The 24,089-nt window shown below is 36.7% G+C and overlaps 1 protein-coding gene across 1 annotated transcript in view; it reads left to right on the forward strand.

The window, feature by feature from the left end:
• LOC111508779 (uncharacterized) overlaps positions 1 to 24,089 on the forward strand; it is a 73,357-nt gene continuing 49,268 nt past the window's right edge. Inside the window, exon 1 of the mRNA XM_074169365.1 lies at positions 1 to 504. The gene's annotated coding sequence lies outside the window, so the exon portion shown is untranslated. The remainder of the gene's footprint in view (positions 505 to 24,089) is intronic.

The raw sequence follows: 24,089 nt of genomic DNA on the forward strand, positions 1-24,089 counted from the left end.
CACTCTATATGTAATACGACATGTGAAAAAGATGATCCAGCAATAATAGAGACATGCATGTTTGCTCCAATGAAAAAATACTGAAGAATGTGTGATTATTTAGAGTCTGTGAAAGTACATTATTAATTATTTTCTGAATATTGTTGAAAATAATGGAATGAGTTGAGAAGCCGTATCTAGACATATCAATTTCAAATAAGAATAGCAAACAGTTACACAATTCACGAATGAGTTAAATGAGGATACAACACTTTAATCCGCAATATGCAAAATGTAATCCATACAGTGCCAGTCAAAATGAATTATGGCGTTATATTCGGAGCGCAAACAAGTTGATATTTTGAGGAATTAAGCTAGAACCCAGAGGAAATAATTAATACCCGAGCTGTCATGTGTGCTGAGTGATAACGTTGGGAAGCGATTTTTTCAAACTTGTACGATGAAAGATGAGATAAAGTTATACTTTGAAATAGTACAAGGGTGCATGAATGATTTGAATTTGATGTAAGTATGTTTAAATTCCCATTTTCTTCTTTTCATTGCTTCAAGGAAAGGGCTAACATCCTGGATTTATTTCTGGGACGCTGCCAGATGATTTGAAAATTTCTTACACTGCTAGTTGAATGTAGAGCCCAAAAACAAAACGATCGTGATCTACGAATGCATGGCTAGAATATGCTGTCTTTGAAGGACTAGCATAGTAAATAAAAGCGATAGTATCTGTCTTTGCGAAGACGACATCTATGATGGTCAAAAGAATAAATTAACCAATACCAAAGATAAACAAGACCCTTCAGTAATGCACTTTATAGAAAAATAGCGAACAGTCCCGGCTCCACACGAGTGCAATGCTGACACTAAGTATGCAACAGAATGTCTTCATAAACGACGTTTATAGTTTTTTTTGTCAGTAGACAATACATGAGTGTTTTCTTCAGAGGTCACTTTTGAAAGAGCGACATATAATTGGCCCGGTACCGCCACAACCGCTATGTCCTTTCATTTGAAATCTGTGATATTTTCGAAAATATTAATTCAACTTACATGCTGCAAGAGGCTATATTGATCACTTCATGGACAGATGAGATGAAGAATACATTGAAGATAATTTTATAAACAGTGATGAAATGGTAATTGTCATCTGTAAACGTGCCTCTTTCACCCCCACGGGGGATCCCACTTAGAATCTTTTCGAGTTTTTTCTTCTTGTACATCTACAATATAAAACGGACCTACATACAAAATGTTAGCCTCCAAAAATATAGCAATACAGAGAAACGGTGATGAAAAGGAAATTTTCATCTGTAAACGCGCCCCTTTTACCCCCACGGGGGATCCCCTTTGGAATCTTTGGAACATTTTTCTTATTGTACATCTACAATGAAAAATGAACCTACATACAAAATGTCAGCCTCCGAAAATATAGCCGTATGGCTATATGAAATGGCATTCTGAAAAATAAACGGAACTCAAACAATAATAATCTACTGAAGTTTGATAAAGAGGAAACTGAAAAAATCACTCCGAAATGTTACTGTATAATATAAAGCACTGAAGAGTCCAATTAGTGGATGACTTGATATATTCATAAATTTTGCCTAAATATTGAAAAAATCAATTGAAAAAATTTTAAATGAAAAATATAATTGAAACTCTCTATGTTTTTTCACTTTTATAAAAGTGATGAAAACATAGAAAGTTTCAATTTTCATTTGTCATGATGATTTCCTACCACATAGTGAGGGCTATATCCATCAATTCTTTGAAAAAAATTTCAATATTTATACTTAAGTTTCTTCAGTATTCGGCATTTCTTTTCGTTTTCAAAATCTGAAATTCACTTTTAAACTCCGGTCCCAAATTGTGAATAGCTCTAATTCTTTCGACATACGTCAAAATAATTAAATGTGCAGATGTCCTATGCGATATTCTACATGTCTATATGAATACATATACTGGATGTTTTTTGAGAATTACCATCTGACCTGAAAAACCACTCAGCATACAAACTAAACGGCTTCGTTGGGAAGCTGGGTTTATTTGGTCGTGTGTGAACATTTGTGAGCCACAATAAACCCTTGCGGGTAGCGGTGGAGGGTCGAATAGACCCACTCACTTAGGATCTAACCTAACCTTTACATTCACTATGTTCATTTTTTCTCACATCTAGCGGTCTTGAGGTTTCACCTATATAACTTCTTCCACAGGAACAAGGTATATTGTAAAAACAATCTTTCTTTATTTCAACCGTATATTCGGGTCAAGTTTGTCTTGAAGGGGATCTCAATTTATCAGAAAAACGAGAAACATAAGGTATTATGTTAGTAAGTTGGAAGTTTCAGATTGAGGAAGGTTATATACCCAAAAAAACAGTGGGGAGTTTTGAGTCCCCCTCAAAAAAATGTCTTTCAAATAATATATGGGATCTCATATAACGGCGCCCATGCTTGTTTGTATTTTCAAATCTATGGAAATGAAGATTCCTATTATCATAATTTTATAGAAACCAAATGAAATTTGATTAATCTGGATATAGCATTTGAGCAGGTAACGGATTTTGGCAGATTTTCGATAATTACTCATTGGACACCATATGTTCCAGAACTGAAGTTTGAAAAACTTACAAAACTCAGGTCTACCTATGGGCTCACCATTAAGCCCTATTCTAGCAGTTATTTTCATGCACACACTAAAAATACTCTTATCCTCAATAACCACCTTTTTCAGAAACATATTGTGTGTTTTGGTTCGGATATGTGGATTTTGATGCTTCAAGCAGACAAATCAATCAATTTTCAAACTTCCTCAATAGCCTGCGTAACAAAATTAAATTCACAGTAGAAGTCGAACAGAACAAGGAGCTTAACTTCTAAGATTTGAATATTTCAAGGGTTAATGATAGTTTTCAATTTAATATCTACCAGAAAAACACCTTCACAGACTGTACAATTTCCTTTGACTCTTTCAGTCCACTCTCACATAAGTTATCCGCGTTCAGGTCGATGGTACACAGAGCTTTCGCAATACATTTACCTGAAAAGAACTTTCAGGACGAAATAATTAAACAAATTGCAGTGAAGAAACAGGTACCAGATTCTCTAATAGAAAAGATACTATCAGACGAAACTTATAAAACACTTATAAGACAGTACATGTAGATATAGTAGCATTAATTACCCAGATAAACTTTCAGAAAATATCCAAAATTCCGTTTCTGAATACAAAATAACAACAGCTTTCATAAATAATATAATTCAGGCGGAATATATAGAGTGTGGGAATGCTCTAGAGTATATACAGGCCTAACCGGTAGAAATTTGGACGTAAGCTTCAGTGAACACGTCTGTTTGGACAAAAAATTAGCAATGTATGAACATCTGCAAGAATCAAAACACAAGATTAGTAAAGATAATCTCAAACCCTAAACGAGCAACTTGATTCATGTAGGTTTCCGCTATTGAATTCATAAGTTTGACAACCCCAAGAGTTTGGAGCTTCCGTCATGTTTGAAGATCATCAGTGTTATTATTAGATTGACTGGTGCTTCAAATATATTTATTTTCTTATCACAGCCAGTTAGTTTGGCGCATATTTGGCAACTTAGTCGATCATCACCTGCTGAAAGTTCCATTTTCAGATGATTTAACAACAAGCTTTGCACGGACTGATTTTTAGTCATATTAGGAAACGCTAGTTGAAGTTTCAGAAATTCACATACGTTTTTGCTACCTCTTGAACATTTACGACTCCCAACAAAATACTAACAAACATAAGATGAGATAGACTGTACGGAATCATTCAATCCAGAGTGGTCTGGAGTATTGATTCTGCTATTGTTTTGCTCACGAAGAGTATTCAACAAGAACCCCAAGAATTCGGAACAATCCTCTTGTTGTTCTAACGAATATCTAGTAGACTTTAAAGACTTCAGGAAATCAGTTGTCGAGAAAGATGATATGTTCTTACGAAACTGCAGCTGCATGAACTGGTGTTTGAGATTGGTGAATAAGTAGGAAACATTCTCGTTCTCGTTCATCATTAATACCTCGCTCTTGAAATTCTTCGTCATGAACAACACTTGTCATCGATTACACAAATTTGAAATTACTGTTCTTCTCAAAAGAAAACATTGTTTTTGTACTCCAGTTGTATTGTGAATGATATTTGTAACTATTGTATACGTTTGCTAGCTCCCTACTCATTTCTGGAAACCCTCTTGAAATGTTTGTTGGTTGTCCTCGACTATTTCTCTTTCTGAGCATAGACCCAAATTTTTTTCGAAAGCATCTCCAAGAAAAATGCATTGTTTGCTGTTGGAGTCAAGAATTAATTAGCAATTGCTTGACAACGCCAAATGTTTCTTGCTACGATATGCAGAACAAAGCTTGCCAACATCTGTTTCACCGCCTTCCCCAATAAATGCTCGAATTTGAATTTGTTGTAGCCGTTCGAAAGCTTTGTACGGTAACTTACAGGCACTATATACTGTGAGTGAAAAATCGTGTTACGCCGAAATCAGAGACCCGTCTTAGTCCGGTCAAATTAGATCAAAAAATAAGAGTCAAGCTACCTAAATTCACTCCCACCAAGCTGAAAATCAGTGAGATTGTTTAGAATATGATTTAAAATAAAATTTAGTTTCCCATCTTTCACCTTTATGGAACAAATTTTATTCAAGGTCAAAAAAACGATTTTTTCGCGATTTTCAGCTAAACAGTGAGTTTTATCATATAATTACATCAGACAATTTTGTAGATCATATAATTATCTGCCAAAAATGTACAGATACTTTTTTCTACGAGTCACTGTTTTTGACATATAACAATTCAAAAAGTTGTAAAAGTTGTAATTGTCATAATATGCATGAATACGCCATGTATATACATCTCTGTAGTTGTAATGCACGTTGAAATATTTTTCTATCGGTCATTCGCTTTCTTCTCTATATGTACGGAGCTCCTAAAAAACAACCTGCTTAGATAAGTATAGATATGCATGTTTCGTTAAAAATACCAAAAGTAAAAAACAAGTACAATTACCTTGTCTTTCTCTAACCTCAGTTGCTGCACATCAACAACTTTTTCGAGTATATCACCGAGTTCAAGTGTGACTTGGTTATCAGCTGGACCCTACAGACTGGGTTTGGAAGTTGCTCAACAATTTATTAGAACCAGTCCAAACTGTACTTCCACCTGCGCCGGAAAAACTGCTGAACACACTTTTTCGCAACTGCAAAAAGTGGTGCAGTCCTAAATGTGGTTGCAAAAAACCGGACTGTTTTGTTCTCTGGCATGTACACATTGTCAAGACCGGTCGTGCTCTAATATTGAGTCACCAACAGTGGAGAGTCGGTTTAATTCCAACGAGGCGACATGCGATACATCGCTATTAACGCACTTCACGTATACTCAAGATGAAGATGAAGAACAAGACGAACAAGAACGAAAATATCGAGAAGAAGAACAAGAAGAAGAATTTGAAAGTTACGACTCGGACTATTAAATTTTACAATTTGTTTTAACTAAAATTGCTTTTATCTTCTCAATCTCTGCTAATATACATTATTTTGCAATAGTTTCAAATCAAACAGGATCACAACTGACCCGTGGAATAGGCCAACTGGGGGACCACGTTAAAAAACCCGCTAAGTACACTACCTCATTAGGTGGCGTGGAAACGTGTGCATATTATGACGATTACAACTTTTCAATCCTTATATCTCAAAAACGGTGGCTCTTAGGAAAAAAATATCGATTTATTTTTTGTAGATAATTTTATTGTCTATAATTTTTGTTTGGAGTATTTTTATGATGAAACTTACCATTTTGCTGAAAATCGCGAAAAACTAATTTTTTTGACTTTTGACCTTGAATAAGATTTTTTACATACAGGGGAAAGATGGGGAACTTTAAAATTTTATTTTCAATCATATTTCAAACAATTGTACTGATTTTCAGCTTGATGGGAATTTTGGTAGCTTCGAATGTTTAAATTGACCGGACTATCTCCTAACAGTTCCGGTTTTTATCTCCAATCTGCCCCTTTTGCCCCCATGAAAGAGAAAGCCACAGAAATTATTCAAAATGGATAATCCGTCCCGTGGGATCATTTTTCGAAAGTCTCACAGGAAAACTGCCTACTTTTGATGAATTAATCTCTTTTCTTTTCGAACGGCGATCGTGACACAGGAATATAGAAGTTTTGACGGGGATTTCGATTGATTTTCCGTGTTCCCTTCACATCTTGATGAGAATCACAATAACATAAGGTCTTGGAGAACAACCCTCGGTCTAGAAAATTGGTTTGTAATTCCATTTTCCCTTCGTTAGTTAGATAATGCGTAATCCCCAAGCGATAACCACTCATGCAATTTGCTGGGGTTTCCCCATCTAATTGAGTAGTTTGTCTTCTCTTGGGTGTCGAACTATTGAACGTGGATTAACTTCGGTTGCAACAGAAGCTTAATATTTGCTGAGGACTTGCACACTATTACATGAAATAACATTCGATTGAATTGCAGGTACTAAGGAAGGGAAATGTGTTTTCTCATGCATGATGTACGTTGACGAATGGCAAAATATTTTATATTATTGAAGGTGGTTGACAATGTTTCGTGATGTATTTCATCAGTTCGGACTTCCATTGTCTAATATGATATAAATTGATTTGAAATCCCTGAAAGAATCTGTAAAAATTGAAAAGATTTGCTGAAAAAATAAAAATTTCATTAAGCAAAACACTGAAATTACAAGGAAATAACATGCAAGCAACAACCAAAAAAAAAAAAAAAATTGAAACTATCAACACGAGCTGAAAAAATAAAAAAAATATTAACAAGAAATGAAAATTAAAAAATAATAAACTAAAAGAGTTCGAACCAAGTTCGACGTTTCGATTGTTAGTATCCACAATCGTCTTCGGGTGATAACTGGACTTATTCCTTCGAGATCTGACTATTTATAGGTCGTTCGACTGCTTTCACCTATCCCATCTTCCCTCTCCCCGCTTCATTGGTTTTTAGCGGGAGCTGACCGTTTGGCGGGAGTTGGTCAACATACAGTGTGACCCATTTTTAATGGAAACACCTCCCTAAACTTTGAAGTTGTAAACCGATTTTAATAATTTTTTTTTGAAATGTCAAGTACGAAAAGGTCTACCTTGGGACAAAATTTGAAATGTTTATTGAAGTTTCAGGGCATACTACGATATTTTTTCTCAGTCGAAAATCGGGATTTTTTATTAGCGATTTTTTTATTGAAAAAATCACTACGCCACTGGATTCAGAGTGCCTCTAAACAGGTGTGACCAAAATTTCATGAAAAAATATTCATTATTACCAAAGTTATGACAACTCAAAAATTCGAAAACTCACACAGCTAACAGTCACAAAAAACACCCTATATCAACAGATATAGCCATGAGAATATTTTTTTTTGATTTCCACAATAAAGTGCCGCCAGATGAAAAAAAAAATGCGTAAATATTTTTAATGAAACTAACGGAGTTACATTCAAGTTTTCACGCAAATTAACTAAAACAGACCAAATATTTCAATTTAAATCTTAGTTGCCATGGAAATGATATTACACTTGTGAAAGATTTAAGTGTACTATCGTCAACAATCTTCACCTTACAGTTCTTCGAATCATTTTGGGTCATGACTGCAAGATTGAGCGTAAGAGAGAAAATTGAAATTGTACTTCTTTCGGGAGATGACGTGAGAAGTGCTAGAGAGGTTTGTAGAGTATTTAATGAGAGACATCCAGATCGTCCTCGTATTAGCTGCGGTACGGTAAATAAAATATTCAATGAAACTGGTGCAGTATCAAAAATGATGTTAAAAAGTAATTCTGTACAAAGACGAAACAGGAATGACAGGAATGATCAAATCATTTTAGATTATTTCGGAAATAATCCTAATGCCAGTATAAGAAATGCCACTTTAGATTTGAATATTCCACGAGAAACTATTCGGAGATGCCTCAAGGCGACGAGTATTAAACCTTTCAAGCCAAAATTTTTACACACACTTCAAGAAGGCGACGAAGAAAGACACCTGAAATATTGTTTATGGGCCTAAGGGGAATATTTAAACAATAGAAATTTCCTAAAAAATATTTTATATACCGACGAAGCCACTTTCACTACAAATGGAGTAGTGTTATCACAGAATTGTCGCTATTGGGCAGCGGATAATCCTAACTGGGTAATAAACTGTAAAAGCCAGTATTCCCAAAAAATCAACGTCTGGTGTGGGATATTGAACGAACGAATTATTGATCCTTTCTTTTTTGAGGAAAACATTAATGCGCAGAGGTTTCTAGAATTTTTAAAAACAGAGTTTTGGGATGCTATTCACGAGCTGCCAATTAATGAACGATCAAATTTAATTGTCCAGTTAGATGGGTGTTCAGTTCATTATGCCAGAGGTGTGAGGCAATGGCTTAACGAACATTTTCCAAACCGATGGATAGGCCGTGGTAGTTCATTTATAGAGTGGCCACCCAGATCTCCAGACCTCACAGTTTTGGACTTTTTTCTCTGGGGACTTCTCACACAAAAGGTTCTCAAAAACCGCTCAAGAGATAGAAATGAACTTTGTGCAAGAATTCGACAGGTATGTGCAGATATTAGCCCTCAAGAACTAAGGAACGTAATCAGAAACATTCGTAAGCCTTACGACACATGTATCGAAATACGTGGTGGATAAGTAGAGGCTACTAGAATATGAGTTAGAATTAATTGATGCACTGAATCGAAACATTTCAATAATTAGTTATTAGTTACGTTTATTAAAATTTTTTGCTTCATTGTTAGTTGAATTGTGTGAATGTAATTCCGTTATTTTCATTAAACATATTTACGCTATTTGTTTTTTTTTTCATCTGGCGGCACTTTATTGTTGAAATCATAAAAAAAAATGATATATTGTGACTGTTAGCTGTGTGAGTTTTCGAATTTTTGAGTTGTCATAACTTTGTTAATAATGAATATTTTTTCATGAAATTTTGGTCACACCTGTTTAGAGGCACTCTGAATCCAGTGGCGTAGTGATTTTTTCAATAAAAAAATCGCTAATATAAAAAACCCGATTTTCGACTTAGAGCAGTGTTCCTGCTTGTGGATGATTTCAGCTTGAGCTCACTTGATGTTATGTTGCTGAGTCCAAACATGCTCAGCTATCCCGGATTTGCTGGTTTCTCCTCGCTGTGTGTGTTTCTTGTGCTTGGCAATGCAAACTTTCAATGGCCTCTTAGTTTCACCGATATACGATTTTCCGCACTCACAGGGTATCCGGTAAATGCAATTCTTGGAATCGCAGTCCGCGTTTGGGGGCCTGATTTTCGTGAGGCTGCTACGGATAGTGTTACCGGATCTGAAACAGGTTCTAATGTTGTACTTGGAACCAATTCTTCTTATCCTCTCCGATAATCCTCTGATGTAGGGAAGTACAAGTACTGGTTGTGGCGGCTTCTCTTCCTTGTGGAGCTCTAGCTATCTTTTAGGTAAAGCCTGTTGTGGTTGGATTCCTGGTTCAGATACTGTCCCGTGTGAGTGAGTTTTCGATATCGATTGTATCTGTATTAAATTGTTAACACTATGCCTCGAGGGCGAAAACTTTGTCGTATTCCTCAACTTAGTGATTTTGGAAGAGGACGAATTGTTGGCTTACATGAGGCAGTTAGAGAAATTCCAAGAAGAACCAATCGATCTTTGCGTACTATTCTAAGACGTTATCGGGCATGAACCCAAGAAGGCCAGGAACACAGAGCTAGGGGAACAACAGTGCATGAGGATCGCCGATTAAGACTTTTGTGTCTTAAGGATCGGTTGATTTCTACTGGGGCAATTGCGCATCAGTGATTCGAAGAACACGGAAGGGCTGTTGGAATGCTCACAGTAGATCGGCGAATAAGGAGTTTCGGACTTTTTTTTATTACCCCCATTGGGTGTTACCCCCATTGGGTGTTAGTCTTCAGCGATGAATCTCGCTTTCGTTTGGGTATGCACGATGGATGAGCAAGAGTAAGAAGGCGTCGTGGTGAAAGACGAGATCCCCAGTTTGATGTGAAGAGAAATGTTCACCATACTGTTGGTTTAATGGTATGAGGTGCCATTGCATATGGTAGTAGGACACCTTCAGTCTTCATTAGAGGCAACATGACAGCTCGTTACATTCACGAAGTAGTGGAGCCTCATGTCCTTCCATACCTTTAGACCATCGAGAACCCCATTTTTCTACAAGACAACGCTGGACCGCATGTGGCTAGAGTAACTCTAGACTTCATGGATCAGCATGACATTAGCCACGTACCATAAAACCCAGATCGCCCGATTTTTCACCGATCAAACATGTATGTGTTTCAATTGGATGCAGGCGATAAAGGAATTCAACTATTTCTGAAGTAATTCTTTTGCAGAAAAGTGAAAGAAAAACTATATGGTAATTTCACTTTCAATATACAGTGCATTTCAAGATGGCGACTGGGCGTCCTCTGGGAAAAAAAATTGTATGGAAAGGGGGGGTCTTGTAACACTTCTTTTTGAAGCTCCTGACAAATTCTTCACAACCCTACAATATAATGTTAATATCTTCAACTACTACAAAATGGCGGAACTTTTAATGATTGCCTGAATACATTGACATTTACCTACATAATAAGACGTAATAAGCTTGAGGTCAGTTCAGGAGATACTCAAAATGGTTGCCTTGAATTTCTTGACATATGAACAGCCTATTTGATATTTCACGCCGAACATTTTCGAACACAGTAACGTGAATATATCTACAAATATTTATTATTCTCTGCGGTATATCCAATATTGAAGCAGGTTCAGTTTCGTACACCCTTTCAAATAGCCCCATGAAAAAGTCCAAAGGTGTCAAATCTGGTGTGCGGGCTGGCCATTCTGTAGGGCCTCGATGGCCAATCCAACGACCGGGAAAAGTAGTACCCAAATAGTTTCTTACTTGTCTGGAGTAATGTGGTGGTGTTCCATCTTGTTGGAATACAATATCCATACCAAATTCATTAGGATTCGCTTCGACGATTTCAGTGATGAGAGGATCAACAGTAGTTTTCAGCATATTCAAATACAGTTCCCTGTTAAATTTGGATCGATGAATAGAGGTCCTACAATATGGTTTCCCAATATTCCTGGCCAAAGGTTATTTTTTTCTGGATATTGGGTATGTGTTTCCCGGAAAACGTGAGGGTTGGTGTCGCTTCAATAACGACATTTTTTTGAACATTGCCGTTCAAAAAAATGTACACTAGTGACTGAAACCAATATTGCGGAAATAGGTAAGATGTCTTGCAATGGTTTCCGTCGTGATTTCGCAGAATTCTTTTCTTCGATCAGGGTCATCTTCAGTTAATTGGTGTACCATTTTAATTTTGTATGGATAATATCTATTCCTCTTCAAAAGTCTCCACACAGTAGAAGGAGACACCTCAGAAACATTAGCGACGGAATAAGTAGATTGTTCAAGATTTACTACCACCTCACCAATTATTTGCACTTGCTGTTTTTCCGGAATGGACGGATGACCTGGGGGCTTTTTGTTATGTACACTACCGTTAGTTGTGAATTTGGAAACGAGTTCCCTCAAATATTTTCTACAGATAGGACGATTCGGAAAACGTTCATTATGAATCCTTTCGGTCTCGTGAAAGTTACGCGTCGCACCGTAAATAAAAATCGCTTCAATTTTTTCTTCCAATGGACGAGAATTGACCATTTTAGAGATTGTTGACGTGGTACCTTTCTACTAGTAGAACCGATAACTAAATGAGAATATTCTTGCTGAACAATGTTCCTCGTCGTAATGAAATTTTTTGTCGTTTTTATGAACAAAAAACAACTTAACAAACCTTATCGGGTTGTTGGAATTGCCATATACCAGATAAAAAGAAAATTAATAGAAATATCGATATTAATGTGTTTGTCTTCAGGAAATTATTAAATGTTCCGCCATTTTGTAGTAGGTGAAGATATTGACTTTATATTCCAGGGTTGTGAAGTATTCGTCACGGGCTTCAAAATGATGTGTCACAAGATCCCCCTTTCCATTCAATGTATTTTCCAGATGGCGCCCAATCGCCATCTTGAAAGTTTCATCTGTCAATTTCACTTCAAAATGAAGTATTCATGCAATAGTTTCATTATCCCAAATTTCAATTTTTTGAGTTGACCCGTTCAAAAAACAAAAGGGGGGGCATTAAAGAAATGGAGTGTATGATTTGTATATTATTGAATTATCGTTATGGAATTCATTCAAAGATTATTCCTCCGAAATGTCATTCTTCCACACTCTGAACATTATTATTAGTGAACATGTGAAAAGTAGTTTGTTGGGTACAGAGCAATATGAAGCTTCAACATCTAAAACAGATCCCTTGGTTTTTCGCCACACAACTGTACAATAAAATATCTCGAAATTGATTCCAAACTGTCCCTTCCGTTCCAAAATGATATCAAATTGTTTGTTTGTCCGATAGAGTCTGGCCCAGGAAATTCCTGTTTATTTCCATTCGGAAAAACGAACGGGTCACGTCAAGACAAGCATGTCTGAACGGCCGCTTCGAATATGTTTGGTGAAATACTGAAATCCTTGGAATACGGAAAATGTTTCATATACGCTTTGATTACCAAGTTTTCGCTGTGTATACTGAATTTCGTTCGTACGTTGAGATGCACTGATGCTTGAATTGGAAATGCTTTCAGTAAACAGAGGAAATATTACGATATTTGTCGACAGACGTGTTTTATTTTATCAAGTTATTTCAAATTCACCCTTTTTGTTTACGTTTTCGTAATCATGTTTGAAAGTTTGCAAATTGCCCAGTGAAGCGATGTTCAAAAACACTCCTGGGGAAATAAGAGGCGTTCATCCAACAACCATACTTTGTTGTACCAGGGTGGTTCCAGAGGTACCCGGCTTGATGTAGAAATGGCGGTAGTTGCTTAAAAAATATGACTGTATCAGAAAGTACACATGAATTGGTTGAGGTAGTCTTACTCAAAGTGGGCGATAACGCCCCCTTGTGGGCGTTGGAGGCCTATAGGGGGTAGTAAAGGGCACAGAGAAGATTGGGGGGGCGTTAAAGCGGTTTAGGGGGGCGATGTCTAATTTAAAAATGTTTTTCTGCTTTTAAACAAACTTTACCGCTCCTTTACGCTTAACGCTGGTTTTCTCGTGTAACGCCATCAAGGGGACTGGACAGTAACTATTTCCTGTGCGATAGTTGTCAAACTGTACAATAGATGGCGGTAAGCTTCAATGCGAAGCGAGAAGTTTCTAATCTCCATTCTCGAAAGTACTAGGCCCGCCCGTTACTTCATATAATAGCCAGTCAGTGATGTCATTCGACGATATTACGAAAACAAGTGAATTCAGTTAGCGAATAGCTAGGTAAAGTGCTATACGTGCGGTGGTGAATACTGTGAGTGATGCCATTAGCAAGTTTTTAATAGTCGATTCTTTACTTCGGCATTTTTGATGACAAAATTATGTTCAGAGCAAAAAAGAAGAAACGGCAGCATAGAGCGGAATATATAAAATACGGATTTATTGAAAATTCCACAAATCCATCTTCGCCTATGTGGCTTCTTTGTCAAAAAACATTTTCGAATGAAGCGATGAAACCCTTAAGGCTACAAGATAATTTGAATGAAATGCATTCAGATAAAAAGACAAAAGTGTGACTTATTTTCAAGAACTGGAAAAGAAACACTCAGCTCAGCTAACTGTGTCAAAACTTTTTTCAGCGATTTCTGAGCAAGACGACGACGGACTGCGAGCTTCCTACAGTATATCCTTGCTAACTGCTCAAACAGATAGACCTCACACTATTGGAGAGGATTTAATTTTATCGGCAATAAAAGAAGTAATAACTACTGTGCTACATAAACCAGCGGCAGGTATTATCCGAAAAATTCCTTTGAGCAATAGTTCTGTGCAAAGACGAATTGATGAGATGGCTGAAAACATTGAAGAGTCATTGTGCAATCATCTGAAGACTTCTAAATTCTCTATTCAGTTAGATAAGTCCACTTTACCAACCCATGAAGCATTGTTGTTGTCATACGTGAGGTTTATTAAAAATGAGAAAATATATCAAGAACTACTATTTGCCAGAAATTTGGAGACGGATACAAAAGGAGAAATCATACACTGGAAAAATGTTGTTTTGAGACAGAAATTCCACTGAAGAATATTATAACAGCTGCTACAGATGGCGCTTCGGCTATGGCAGGACGTCACAAAGGCTTCATACCGTTCCTGAAAAATAAAATTCCAGATGTGCTCCCTGTACATTACGTTCATATGGTTGCGAAAAATTTGAGTGAGCGCCTTTCTCAATCACGGCAATATATCATCAAAGCAGTCAATAAAATCCGAAACAGCTCTTCAAATGACAGATTATTTAATCAGCTTTGTGTTGCTAATGATGAAGGTTTCAACCGATTGCTATTTCACACAGAAGTGTGAACTAGTTATCAAGAGGTAACTGTCTGACTCGGTTTTACAATCTATTTTACTCTGTAATAGAAAATGTAATGGAAAACAAAAACAAAGGATGGCACGATAACCTCATCACTTCAAAGAATGATATTGCGTACTCGACAGACCTGTATGAATTATTCAATGATGTCAATCTCCAACTTCAAGGTGACGACTTGAATTTGATTAAAACAAAAAATGTCATTGCTGCTTTTGTAGCCAAATTGCTCTTATATAAGAATAATATCGGCAGACGTGAGTTTCGCAATTTCCCTAATTTGTCAGCAGTATCCTTCAATAACGATGAGTTGCTTGTTTACTGCCAACATTTGGAGAACCTCCACATTGATTTCGCAGAACGATTCCAGGACATTTTCAAATTGGAAATGCCGGACTGGGTGTTGGATCTTTTTTCAAATGTCAACACAGCAAGATCACTCCAGCTAGAAGAAGAACTCATAGAACTGATAACGAACGAGGAAATAAAAATAAAATTAAAAAATGGGTACCAAGAATTTTGGCTACAAAAGTCCAATCCCGAAATTGTACCCTGGATCGTGGTCCATCGTTCAATGATTTTTGATAGCATTCCTATCATCGTATTTGTGTGAACGTGGATTTAGTGCTGTGGCAACGTTGCAGATTACCGAACGCGGTGACTTACGGCTGTTTTTGTGTAAATTCGAGCCTGATATTAACAAACTTGTTGAAAATCATCAAATTCATCATTCACATTAGGTTAGTTCTGAAATTCAAATTGAAATGTTTGTTTTATTAACATGAATAAAAGTTTTCCTAATATTACCTCATCAGAAAGTCTTATTTTCACAGGACACACATAATTTAATTACTAAAATAATGACTGCGATTGTGATTCTTGAGATGTAGTAAAGTAAAAAAAATTGCGGGGCGCTAGAAAATAATTAATTCTCGAAGTGGGCGGTAGACAAAATAAGTTCAAGAACCTCTGTTCTTGAGGAAGATAAACCAAATCCACATACAATTTTGTCCTTATTTATACCATAAATACCTCTGCTAGTTACCCGCGTCTTAATTGTCTTAAAATCAATTCCACAATATTGCCTTACAAAGGCAAAGCCTTACATAGAAGCTATATAGTAAATAAATAGGTATTGGTCTTTCATCGTTACTTATAATATCATCATGTTGACTTATTTCTAATCTCCCACAGCCATATAGATGCCTGTTGTTGTTAACTTGTATAATTAATGTTAATGAACTAGAGTCTATGGAATGGTTTAGTTGCAAAACACGATGGGCAACTGCTGATTTTTCTGGTCTTCCATATTTTAGTTGTACTAAGTGTTCCTTATATCTTATATTGATAGATCTTTCAGTCTGTCCAGAATATTTTGCATCGCAGTCCTTATATTTAATTTCGTAAATTCCAGACTTTTCAAAATTCTCGACTTTGTCCTTTGGATTTCCTAGAAGGCTCTGTAGTGTATGACTTGTTTCAAATACAACCTTCATACCTTGTTTCTTGAAAATATTTTCAAACCTCCGATTGGAATATATTATTGTTTTTTGATGCAGTTTGAAGATTTCTGTATTCAGTTTCACTAAATGTTTTCTTCTCGAACAGGTTACACAGTATTGTTCCGTTTGGAGTTAACCTGGCACCGTTATATTCAGTATTATTCAGAGCCAAACACTTATACTCTAATTGCAATTCAAATCAGACCTCGTTGGTATTTGAAAACCTAACAATGCTAAAAAGTTCTGAATCCAACGAACTTCCTTTCTTAATTGTCACCGATTACGAACACCCGAAAATAATCCCGTTTGTGACATTTTGAAGTTACCTCCAACTCACTAAAGTATTTTACTAAATGAGTTTTTGTAATGACAGTTAATTTGGGGTGAATCGAGAAAGTTTCTTGGAGTTCCCTTAACTTCCTTACATCCATTAAATATTCTCTCATGTGTAACAAAGTGAATAATTCACATTACATGGGAAATATGAGTGCAAAGGCAGAATGAGAGATTCGCCAACTAGTTTGTAGAGATGTAACAAATCCGCCAATTCCAAAATGTATAGTAACCAGTTACTTTCGGAGTGACATATATAATATTGATCTCTGTATCTGTAGAGTAGGGAGTGTAGGCCCACAGCACTTAGGCCACATGTCGTGACCCATTGTACATCCTCCCAAGGAATTGTCCTCCTAGGTCATCGTTCATCCTGTCCTTTCCAAGAAGAAAATTAAATTTCATTGCACAACAAAAATTGTCAGGAATGGAAATGAACATTTCGGAATGAAAACTCGAAACACTAACCTCTCCTAACGTTCATAGACCGTATAATCGGCAAATGCCTATCGGAAAGAAATAACTTTAGCAGATATATTGAAAATATTGAGATTAATTCGAATCGTGAATCAAATACAGGATCAACGTCACCTAACTGAATTTCCACTATACAGAATCCGGCTCGAAGGACCGAAATGTGGCGGTAACATTGAAATTCGATGTGACCGCCATCCAAACATGAGATCAACGTCACCCAGCTGGATTTTCGCGTCTCTTATGCCAGGTTTTCCTTAGGTGTCGATCTTCAAATGGCACGTCTCTTATGGTAGGGTTTCCTTTGGTGGCGTCATGTCACGGCAAATAGACTGTAATTATTGCTGCACAGCGGTGATTTCCCAATGAGCTAGAGAATTTGGTAAAAAAAGCCGTATCAAACAGAGAGAGAGAGAGAGAGAGAAAGAGAGAGAGAGAGTACCGAACACGGTCGAGAGCCAACTATTCTCTCGGTAGAAACGTATACCGTGTGTTTGATTGCTACTGGTTTACGCGTTCGAGATATAAATGATAATATAATCAATTGAGTGTCACTCCCATGAGAAGTATACTTGAATATATGAATATTATTGAAGAAAATTCTAAGATAGATACTTGGCTTCAATAACTACACCCCTGGCTAATACCACAATGGACATTGAATTATATTCGGCAGACACTTTTGCCAAGTCACCAACAACACGTGCAAATAATGGAATGGTTTCATCAAAATGGGTGTTCTGTTTGGGCAATGTACCGCATGCTTTGCCCATTTTACGGTCGCTATAATCGTCCTACCGAAAGGACTATTCGCAATGTGGTGGAGGAATTTGCGTACACTAGTTCAATAAATGATTGACCAATACCCGGACGTTGATGAAACATAGGATTTAACGAAAACATCGCCGCTGTCTGGGAGAGTGTGCAGGAAAATCCGATGAAGTCGATACTGAGTTGCTCACAAGAACTCGGCCTTGCGTCGTGACTTGGGCCTGCACCTGTACATTATTCAACTGAACCAAGAACTGAAGGTTCCTGTTCGCTGAATGGGTTTTAGAGCAACTGGCAACTGACCAAAATTTTCATCGAAAATTCATCTTCAGTGATGAAGAACAAACAAAATTGTCGAATTTGGTACGATACCAATCCATATGAGGTACAAGAGCATCCAATGTATCCCGAAATAGTCACTTTTTGGTGTGGATTTTGCCCTGGCGGCGTCATCAGTTCATATTTCTTTGAGAACGAAGTTGGGCAGGACATCACTGTCAACGGCGATGATTAACAACTTCTTTTGATCTGAATTACATGATCTGCACACCAACGACATGATATTTCAACAGGACGGCGCTACGAGCCACACATATTACATATTCTGCACGAGCGATTTGAGGACAAGGTCATCTCACGCGGAGGTGAGATGTAAACTGGCCACCAAGATCGTGTGATTCGGCCACGTTAGACTTTTTCGTGTGGGATTTTCACAAGTCGCAGGTGTATGTGAATAAGCCACTCAGTGGTCCTCAAAGGCAACATAACCCATACCATCGCTCGAATTCAGCCTGATTCATGCGTTAGAGTTTTGGAAACATGGATATTTCGGATGCGCTTTACCCAAAGAAGCTGTGGCGGACATTAGAAACACAGTAGAATAATACAACCAGTAGACTCTCTTACCACGTGATCCGCCCGAGTTGCCGGGGACCTTCAACTGCTCTTAGGATGATATTCTCATCCAATGCGTTCAGTGCTGTAGTATCGAAGGATTCGACGGTACCAAGTGACCTGTCCACTTTCCTTCCTGGAAAGGACAGGATGGACGATGACCTAGGAGGACAACTCCTTGGGAGGATGTACAATGGGTAACATGTGGCCTAAGTGCTGTGTGTCTACACTTACCCTCCCTACAGATACAGAGAAATACTACTGACTATTCTCTCGATAGAAACGTATAGCGGTACCGGCACCAAGGAGTCAACGGTCGGAAATTAATATTGTGTTTAGTTTATTTGCTGTTGTTTTTATTCGTTTCAGTTTTTGTAGTTGGTTATTGTTGTTTGTTTTATTATTAAGTGATTAGAAAATGGGAGATGTAAAAAAGATATTATTAAATAAGTCAGGAAATGTTTACTGCTTCAGTGTTTGCAAAAATAAGGCCTACTATTGTAGTGAAAAATTTTATAGATTCCCGAAAGATCCCAATTTATTTTACAGTCATTCCGATTATATCATTGGTTTCGGAGATACTGGTAACAAAAAAAGTACCAACCACTTTGATGGTGAGAGCTATATCAAATTGAAAGCAACTATTAGCTTACTATTGTTATAATACTACCAGTCCTGGTAAAAATTTAAAAGAAATAATTATTGAGGCAATTATAAAATTAAAAGAGATTGGTCTCAATGTTATTGTTCTTATCTCAGATATGGGATCTAATAACATCCAATTGAAAAATATCTTAAATGTTTCTTCTGATAATCTATTTTTTTTTATGTAAATGACACAATTTTTTATGTTTGATATACCTCATCTTATTAATGCTTTGAGAAATATGCTAATGAAATATAATTTTATATTATAATTCGGCCAATCTAGACATTGGATGGTACACAAATTTACATCAAGCTGCAAACGCTTGTAATTGTTCAAAATATAGTTAAAAGTAAGATTTTAAAATTCCAAATGATTGCGATGCCTGAAAAAAATTTTATTCGAGGTCAAAGGTCAAAAATCTCGAAAAAAATTGGTTTTTCGCGATTTTCAGGAAAACGGTGAGTTTTATCATAAAATGATTCGAAATAAAAATTGTAGACCATAAAATTTTCTACAAAAAATGAATCAATACTTTTTTTTTAGAGCCACCGTTTCTGAGATACGACGAGTCAAAAAGTTGTAAAAGTTGTCATTGTCAGTATATGCACACGTTTCCACGCCACCTATGAGGTAGTGTACTTAGCGCATTTTTTTCAACGTGGTTTCCCCAGTAGGCCTATTCTATATGTCTGTTGTGATTCTGTCAAATTGAAAAGTTGCATAATAGAATATATTAGGAAGGGTTGAAAATTATAAAAGCGATTGAAATTAAAAAAATGTAAAAATTTATTCATCTGAGTCTTAACCTTCGAATACTTATTCTTGTTGTTCTTCTTCTTGGTCTTCTTCTTCTTGATCTTCTTCTCCTTAATGTTCATCCTGGGTGTAGGTAAACTGCGTCAAGAGTGATGTATCGCATGTTTCCTCGTTGGTATCAAATGAATCATCCACTATTGGTGATTCAGCATTAGTACATGACTGACATTGACAATGTGTACATGCCAGAGAATACAACAGTCCAACTTTTTTACAACCACATCTGGCGCTGCATTCCTTTTTACAGTTGCAAAAAATTGTGTTCAGCAGTTTTTCCGGCGCAGGTGGGAGTAAAGTCTGAATAGGTTCTAATGCATTGTCGACCAACTTCCAACCCCAGTCTTTTGGGTCTGGCTGATAACCAAGCCACACTTTAACTTGGTGATATACCCAGAAAAGATGTTGATGAGCAGCAACTGAGGTTGGAGGAAGACAAGCTAATTGCACCTGTTTCTTATTTTGAGTGTTTTTTACGAAACATGCATATCGATACTTATCTAAGCAGGTGGTTTTTTTCGAAGCTTTGTACATAGAAAAAAGAAACTAAATCCCGTAGGTGATAATTTCTTGTTGAGTCGAATTACTTTTTTTTGTAAACATCAGCATATTGAACTAAATCTTGTTTTCCAAACATTTTAAAAACTGTTGCTTTACCCCTCCTGTAAAATGCAGACGTCGTATCACAGCCAGTTATTGCCAGTTATTACATGATTTTGACTCTTTGCAGAAGTAGATAAACTTTTTGACGAATGTTGAGACAGATGTTGGCTCAAGGTTACACCAGCGTACAAATTAAGGGACTGGATTTCATTCTACCTGATATTATTATATTTATACTTATGTATACTAATAGAAAAATATTTTTACTTGAATTACAACTCTAGGGATGTATATACGTGGCATACTTATGCATATAATGACGATTACAACTTTTACAACTTTTTAACTCGTCGTATTTCAGAAACGGTGGCTATAAGAAAAAAAGTATCGATATATTTTTTGTAGAGGATTTTTTATGATCTATAATTTTTAACTGAGGTGCAAGGCGGTTTCATAAGGTACCCCGCTCTTGAGGAGACGACTCAGTCGTTTTCTGGCTACATCACCAAACTTCTTTTTAGGTTCAGTTATTGGATCAGGAGTTGGAGAATTGAGAAGGTCTCGCTCCTGATCTAAATTTACAGGAAGTTCAGTTGGAGTCGTAAGTTCGACATCCATCTCCTCTGTAGACTCATCAGCGTCAGAATGAACTTTTAAGTTCACTCTGTCCATAAAAGTCCCACGTGTAGCCAGGGAAAGAAGGTCAATCACATCAGAGCCCCGCATTACCGTTACAGGGCGATGCTACGACGAAAAGGCGCCCGGTATCTCGAAGGTTCTGTAGAGACAGCTGATAGGCTCAGTGTCATTCATCCTCTTGGCACGGATATACGCACCTTGGGATTGAGCCATCGTTGGGATGCCATTCAGTCAGGGAATAATGGAACCACAAGTGATTCTGTCATTTCCGTATCCAGCGGGGCTACGTGGAAGCAGGCAACCGATGGCTGATGTGGTCAACCCCCACATCCCAAGCCAATGCACTCGCTAAAAACAACATGCACAATGGTTCAGGCAGTGAAAGATGAATAAGGACAGCCAACTCGCCAAGTGGGAGTGGACTTACTGGTTGATTTTTACTGTGTTAGAACGATGTTATATTCAGTGACGGCTCGTGCATTGGAGAACAGGGGAGGCTAAAGTCATAAAGACTATATACACATAGAAAAGGCCGCCGGAGGCGCGAAAATTTTTTGGGGTACCGCACCTATTTAAGGCAAAATACGTGAAAATACAAACGCATAAATACAAACAAATATTGTGTATTGCTGAAAATTATACGTATAAAACAGACCATTAAAAAAATAAAAACAAGGAAAAAGGGTTGTCTGTGAGTTATTTAATATAAATGAACTCTTCTCAGTCAATAAATAATACTTTTCTCTTCTAATATAACAGTTTTGTTAAAAATTGCTACAAATATTTTATAAGCACAAGTACTTAATTATGCTTATAAAAACAGGTCTAAAAGTAAATTTTATTGTCCCGCAAGAACCAACGGGGAGGTGGGAGTCGTGTCCTGCCAGGAAAGGAAAGAAAGGATGTGGTTGGAAGGAAGGTTAAATCTGGTTTGTTTAAGTGAATTCACAAGGCACCCGCAAACTACTTTTAATCGGCGGTCATTCAAGTTCAAGATAGTCTTCTAGGGGCCCGCATTTTGAAAGGTGAATTGAGAGGTGTATTTTGTAATTTTGGATAGGAGAAAAAGAAATTAAAAGTAAACTTAACATTCGTTATCAACCTAGTCGATATAGCTGTTGTTATATTTTGTTTGCTAAACAATTTTAATTGACAAGATAAAAATATATGCTCCTTAGATTCAAAATGTCTTTCTGTAGAACGAGGTAAATTTTTTAAAACGGAGTATCCTATTTTAGACCACATATGGTATTCGGTTTGTACGGAAAAAGTTTTTCTCGTTTAATGGAGCCGGTTAACCAATCGCATTTATCGTACCAACTGATATTAAATCCTCGATTTTGTTTTAATAATGTAAAATTTATTATCATAAGATAAAGACTTAAAATTATTTGTCAGCAACCAATCGGCTATATCGTCAGATTTTTTAATTTCGTCCAACTTATCCATAATAAATGGAAAAAAAAACTTACCGAAAAGTGAAAACCTGAAAACACCTTGAAATTGAAAGAAAACACATTAAAAATATCACCAAAAAGTACTGCTATAATACAATACTGCCTGTTTCATACATAAATAACAAATATTATCAAGAAACACTTAAACGATTTACCGAAATATTTTTCAGTCCCGGTCCGTCACGGCATCCCGTCCGAATAATTGAATAAGAAACAAACGCAGTCGTACACTAGCCAAGACCAACTGGAGGCTAGCCTCCTCTAACGCTACAATTTCTGCAACAAAAATTACAAATCGGGACGTATGTCGTTGGTTGGTTCGGTCTCGCGGAGCTTGTGTTTTTTAAAACGGTCGAAGGCTTGGCTCCCTTGCAACGTATGGCATTTATTATTTCGGGTTGATGGTTTATTCGTTATTCGTTCATGGGCGGTGCGTTTGAGATATGTTGATGTAGGATACAGTGTGGTACGTACTACGTAGTGAGTAATAGTGTTTTTTCGGGCATATTATGTATTTATATTAAGAATTGATGGTAAAGTAATGATACCCAAGCATTTTCAGAAAAAATATTCAATATCTTTCAATTTATTGTGGTGAATAGCCTCAAAATTTATAGGGAGGCTAAGCCTCTTCTGACGAGCCGCCGCTGGTTATATTCAACACCTAATAGCATCAAATTGGTCTTTCAAACGAATAAAAATTTCCATAATATATCGCACAAACTGTTTCATTTAAATTTGAAAATAAGAATCGCCTAATGGGAGACTCGGGTGGATGTTGTTTATACATGAGAATTTGTGTGTGTACGAGTGTATAGCACACGTCATGACTCACATTTCATATTGTTTCTGCTAATCCTCTTCTACCTATTTACTAATCATACCACAAATTGAACTACATGAAGTAAATACTTCAAACAGAACATTTGTTGGTGACTGAAATATTGATCCATCCCGACCGATTAAAACTGTAATCACTTTCCTCTGGCAGGTGCACAATATTATACGTGGTCGGACTAATTGGATCTGGAATACTTTTTCATTTGATGCATAAATTGAAAAATTCCCCGTCGTGGCTCGACGGGAAATTCTTATTGGAAAATTGGCGCGGTAAGTGATATTAGCTGGGTAAAGTGTGGTCGGTAACTTCGTTCATAAAATGGTTTTTAATTGGAAACGAAGGGCCCGAGATAATCCGTTTTCGTTTTTTTAATCATTTCGAACCCTGATGTATTAAAAATATTGAATATTTGTGTATACAATTCTATCGAGTTCTATTTTCTAATGTTTTTCTCTTATAGGGTTTTAACTTTCTTTTGGAAACTTGTCCTTGTTTTTATTGGAATAATAAATACCCACATTGGTCCATCATGTTCCCTGGAAGCAGTTATGCAAAACATACAGTAATAATAACAGAACATTCATAATAATAATAACATTTATAGCA

This window comes from Leptinotarsa decemlineata, unplaced genomic scaffold, assembly GCF_025532065.1.
Source record: "Leptinotarsa decemlineata unplaced genomic scaffold, Ldec_3_MD MMD2_P_RNA_scaffold_5, whole genome shotgun sequence".
Classification (NCBI taxonomy): domain Eukaryota; kingdom Metazoa; phylum Arthropoda; class Insecta; order Coleoptera; family Chrysomelidae; genus Leptinotarsa; species Leptinotarsa decemlineata.